Source organism: Amblyomma americanum, chromosome 3 (assembly GCF_052857255.1).
Source record: "Amblyomma americanum isolate KBUSLIRL-KWMA chromosome 3, ASM5285725v1, whole genome shotgun sequence".
Taxonomy (NCBI): domain Eukaryota; kingdom Metazoa; phylum Arthropoda; class Arachnida; order Ixodida; family Ixodidae; genus Amblyomma; species Amblyomma americanum.
This window is the reverse complement of record NC_135499.1, coordinates 193766283-193772324: the sequence shown is the minus strand read 5'-3', so window position 1 is coordinate 193772324 and position 6042 is coordinate 193766283.

Below are 6042 nucleotides of genomic sequence, written 5' to 3'. Positions count from 1 at the left end.
AAAACCAACTTTAGCGCGCGACTCTTGAAGTTGTATCCTTGAAAAGAGGTTTTGAGGAAAGGTGGTGTGGTTACAACCTATATCTTCCTCGGTTACAACGAATTATTCTGGAGCCCTCCACTACCGCACCTCTTTCTCCCTTTCTTCTTTCACTCCCTCCTTTATTCCTTCCCTTACGGCGCGGTTCAGGTGTCAGATACAGATGCTGCGCCATTTCCTGTCCCCAAAAACCAATTATTATTATTACTGCCACAAAAGGGAAGGGATTTGTTGGGGCTGGGGCGAGCCCAGGGTGGCCTCCAGTAGTGGGCGATCTCATGATCTCGCGTGGTTTTGAGAAAAGGAAATGGCGCAGTAACTCACATATTTGGGTGGACACCCGGATCGCGCAGTAAGGGAAGGGTTGTATAGTTGTGTCCCTCACAAATCCATGGTCTCACATATTTTGGTTGACACCCGAATCGCGTAGTAGGGGAATGGTTGTATCGTCGTGTCCCGCTTGACTCCGTTCGCGGTTCATGAAGAAAAAAATAAATGGTAGGGTTTTAACCATGTGCGAAAGCATGTGTTTAGTCTGATTAGCTCATGGTTTGGTTTGGTGGGAAGTCGAGACGTCTGGCGACGATATTAGACTCAGGTTAAGCTCTCATCGACGTTAAGCTGATCTGATCTGTTCGCGCCGCAGGTAGAAGTTAAAAACGACGTGCGATGCACAGCGCGAGTGTGTGTTTCAGTTTAACACGAGGCGTGACCGCCTGCGGCGTTGGCATAGAGCATAATTGCCGCCTGTGCAATACATCAGAGACAATTGACCATTGTTTCATTCTGTGCATTGATGCTATATTCTTCTGGGACATTTTAAAACGAACAATTAAGAAGGACATTGACATCACACCCCACAGTATCCGTTTTTTGCCTGTGGAGAAAAACAGTGTTGTGCCATATGATCTATTTATGCTGCTGGGACTATTCAGTCTCTGGAAGAGCCGCATGATGAACCGCCACGCTGATTCACCACGGTCGTCGAAATCCTTGTTTCGTGAGCAATGCGCTTTGGTGCGGGGAGTATATGCTGCCCAGCAAGAGCCGCCTAGCTGTCTCCCCTATCCGGATGCATGTGTGTGCCTCCCAGACTTGATGTTTTGGAAGGTGGGGTTGTGCAGAGGTGTCGTGGCCTGGCGTTTTGTGGCTTAAACATGCTTAGATTTTTCCTTTAGGCACTGTTTCCATGCAATCAAGAAGAAAAAGAAACTGCGGCGATGGCATATATTTCTCTCGTGCAGCGGACAGTGAAGCTGATCTGGAAAATGTGGCCAGACGGGCCAAAAGCCCACGTGACGTCATGACGTCATCGACAGTGCATACATCAGGAAAGAAAGAAAAATAAGATTTCTCCAGAGGTGAGTTTCGAACCTAGGCCGGCGCGAACAGACTAACTTCGCTGACCATTTCATTAGAGCACAGCGCCATGACCGCTTTATTTAACATGATGTTTATTACAATGTTGGAATGTTCTAGTACATGAAATATGTACACAACCAAGCACGGTGCACTAGAAAATAGGGAATTAAGAGCACAACACTAGGAGTGGTTTCTACTCCAGTTCAAACTCGGTCTGGGGATACAGTTCCTTTAGATGAACAGTCCTTCCCAGAAAAAAACCGATTCTCAATGTTGGTCCATCGAGCGTGTTTTACAAAGGCTGTGTAACCCAATCAGAAGAACATGTGTAAAGGTTCATAAACGAATGACAGTGCAGTGAGATACCGCACAGATGCGGTGTCAAATTAAGTCTTTTTTTTCAATGTTCTTTGCAAGATATTCCACAAGAGTATTGCATCTTTGCAATTGATGAAACAATTAAAAAAATATTAATGCTCAATCGTTTCTGGAATATTACAAAGGCGGCAGGTTGCCGTAGGCCGAGAAATGCCCTTTTTCTGCAACCATGTCTTAACGGGCAATGTCTCGCTCTGTAGCTTATAGAAAAATGTCGTGGTACAATGCGAGAGGGGCATTTTACGTACTCTTTCGAGTACGCCATGTCCCGGCCGGTAAACCAAAATACACAGAGCCGCACAGCATACAAATTAAATCCTTGTACAACCATTTCCTCGACACTAAAAACAGGGAACTCAGGGTACAAACGAACAAGCAGGAAATAAACAGCCAAATACACCTCATGCATTAAGCCCCGCAAACACGGGCGATCAGAAACATTAAAGACACATTGAGGGTCGCTAAAACATGATCCAAATTAACTTGCAAGAATGCACGCACTATTGGGCGTGCAGTGTCACAGAAAAACATGAAACGCGAAACTGTCGGTCGGACATACAGGCGGACTAAACCAAGGCCGCCAGCGCTTACAGGCACGAAAGGGTTATCATGCCCCCATCGATTCAAAAGGCGAATCCCACATCAAAGTGGCGAAAACCCTACGAGGACGCTGGATATAGTCCTGAGCAATGAATAATTTGGAGCAAGCAATAAGTTTCAGTGGCGAGAAACAGGTTACATGCGGTCACCCTGCCAAAAATCGAGAGACCATGGCGGACAAAATTAAGTCTGAGCATAGCGCTGAAGAGTTGGCACAAGGCCCTTCCAGTAATGTGCACTACACGCTTATAGACACTCAAAGGGACGCCAATGTACTTGGGTGGCTTTCGTGTCCATTGCATACCAGCATACTCAGCAGGTGTCGATCCCCACATTCCAAACCAGATATCGCAACTCTTAGAAAGATTCATACGAGTTCCTGACACTGAACTGCAGTCCTCCGTTAAACGAATGACCTCATCCATGCTTGGCTTTTCAAAGAAAAACGCGAGGTCAGTTCGTGACCCATAATACGGAAACCGCTGACGGCAATACTGCTTATAATCTTAGGCAAAGTGGTTGGAAGTATATATAGTGCGAATAGGAGCGGAGACAGTGGACAACCTTGTTTCGGACTGAATGCGCACTAACTGCGAGAGACAGCCATTTACAATCAGGCGCGTGGAACAGTTTTTGTAACAATAGGCGTATCCCAGAAGAAAGAACTGAGCCAACATTGACGTGCTTTGAAATAGAGAAAAAAATTAATGGCATACTCAATGGAACGCCTATACGTCAATTTGCAGGAGTGCTATAGTTGTTCACGAGTGTCACTGCAACACTGCAACACCGTGCGCGCAACATGTAAATTGGACTGCACTCACCGTCCCCTCAATTAAGCCGCATGTTTGATGAGGCCCAATCAAACTAGACATTACAAGCTGTAGCCGATTTGACAGTATACTTTAGCGAAAATCTTGTAATTAACATTAGAAAGCGTTATATGTCTATATAATGCATAAACAAATCGTAGTTTTTCTTTATCGTCAATTTTTTGTATTAATTTTAGGACAATAATGACTTTTGATAATTGGCGGTGGCAAAAATTTCACATCAGTACCGGTCTTAAAAATTTGGAGGAGGACAGGGGATAAAAATTTAAATGTCGTGTAAAATGTCCCTGAGAGGCCGTCAGATACCGGGGTTTTCGAAAGTGGCACTCGATCAATTGCGTCTTGCAATTCACACAAGGTTAAAGGACCACTTGTTGCCGTGCAATCATCCTCAGAAAGCGGAATAATCATAGATAGCCAGAACATCATCAGCCGTGCTTGAAGTGGCAGCAGAAAGAGAGGTATTTGGAAACTCAGTAACTGTTGCGTTCTACTTGTGACCAGGGCGCCACCACAGTAGAGCTCAGAGACTCCCTTGGTAGCCCCGTGGCGGCGCTGATCAAGCAAGGCCTGTCTAGTTGGCTCCTCAGAGTGCAAAGCATGATTTTTGCTGCGTGATCGTACACGGGCCGCCCGAAAGGTGATACTGAACAGTTGCGATTTCCTCCGTTTACATGCCTGGAACCTCGCACCCAAGTTCATGGAAGTTAAAAAGACTCCAAAGCAACCGTTCCTCCTCACCATGTTTAAAATAAGACCTCGCGAAGCCCATCTCAATAGCTAAACCACGAAATTCTTGCTTAACATCTCCCAAGCTGCAAACATGGGACTCTCATGGTAAAGCATGATTCCAAAGTTGTGCTGACTTGCTGCTTGAAGTCTTCCTCGTTTAGCAACGAAGAATTAAGCTTCCATAGAGCCCACTGGGGCTGAAACTTGGGACGGGCAGATTCTCCAATTCGTGCAATGACCATGGCATGATCGGAGAAAGAAACAGGCATGATGATCGCATGTAATGCGCCGTTTAAGGAGACCTGCGCAAACGTAAGTCCGATCCAGACGCGAATGTGAGGCTCCTGTAATGTATGTGAAGGCGGACGACGATCCAGCATCAATTAAGCCTGCGCTCGCAGTGGTAGCTGATGAAATACCAGGGCTCTTATCGGCGTTTCGCTAGGCCCTCTACGGTCGCGTGGGTCGCACACGCAGTTTAAAGTCGCCCATGAATGCCACACACCGATCACAGTCTAGAGTTGCAATATCGTGAAAGAAAACTGCTCGTTGCACCCAATTATTTGACGCATGTACGTTGATGAATCTCCACAATTCGCCATGCAGCCGAAGGTAACAACATATCAGGCACTCTTATGTGTCAGCCTGGCACATCAGAAACAGAGATACTCTTTTTGAAGAACAGAAAGTAACTCTCCGAAAGGCCCGCCGATGCGACACACATATATCGAAATCTGTTTAAAAGGCCTGCAGGGCTACCTCTGCATCCAATTCGCTGCATAGGTGCCACTGTGGAGTTTATCAGCATACGACACGACGCACCACCTTGTACAATGGACGGAACGCCGACAGCCATTGCACCGAGGAGTACGGCTGTGACGGCGCATGTGCCCGACCTTATGGCAGCGGAGACGCAAGGTCCCCCCCCCCCCCTCCCCCCTTGTAAGTAAAACCAGGCACTGTAGACCACAAATTGTCAAAATATGAGGAGGCACGTCGCTGACAGTGGCGCCGTCAACAAGAGCCAAAGCAACGTCTCTATTCAAAGGACGCATCCCCTTGATTCCCGATACTCCATGCTCCAACTGTGATGGAAGTAACCTTTCCGCCAGCTCGAAGGGCGTCAGGATGTGTAAATATCCTCCAGATGTTCTGGGAGCCAAAGAAGCTTGAGTGTGACAGCCTTCGTTTCTGGATCAGTCAGCAGGCAACGACAGTTTTTCACCTTCAACTCTCCGAAACTGACGAGCTTAGCTATGGCTAACGCTGTCTTGCACATTATCATTCACCCGTGGGACATTTAAAACTTTCCAGTGAAACTGACTTCACTACGGTCTATTATAGCACATAAGGCATCTCTGAAGTCCTGGGCGCGATATGTAGGGACGTCTAGCAAGGTACGCATGCAGAAAAACGGAGTAGAAAACCAGCTTACCAACAGACAGGCGCGACAGAACAGTAGACGCCGCAACAGCACCTCGGCCTAGTGCCATATACCTATTTAAGCGGAGAACATAAAAAAACGCGGCCGTTCTTCTTCTTCTTCGTCCTCTTAAGACATGGCACTTACCCACGTGGGGGATTGGCCAATGTGTAGTGGCATAAACATGGAAATTTCCATGGAAGATTACGACAAAATTTTAGCACCAAGCGGGAATTTTGAAAAAAATGCATCAATAAAAACGACAGAAGAATAATTAAAGTAGAATAACAGACAGCATTTTGGTGAAAAAAGAAGAGCTCGAAGAATTTTAAAACAATTAGCGAATCAACCTACCAGTTGCATTTATGTAATCATGGAGAATCCCACAAATTGAACCCAATGCAAATCCTTTGGAGCTCGCACCGAACGATAACAACAATGGCAGAGATAACGCGAGCCCTAACCTGGAGAAAGGGACCTCCAGGTAAATCTTTCTCTGAAGTGCGAAATGTGGACAGTGGAGGAGAAAATGGCCTACAGATTCAACCTCCCCTCATGCGTCACATAGGTTTGTCGGTGCCGACCCACACCTGCATAGACATAAAATCAAACTGGGAATCCTGCACCGCAACCACGCCATTGATACCTCACACAGCCCGGTTTTATACGAACGGA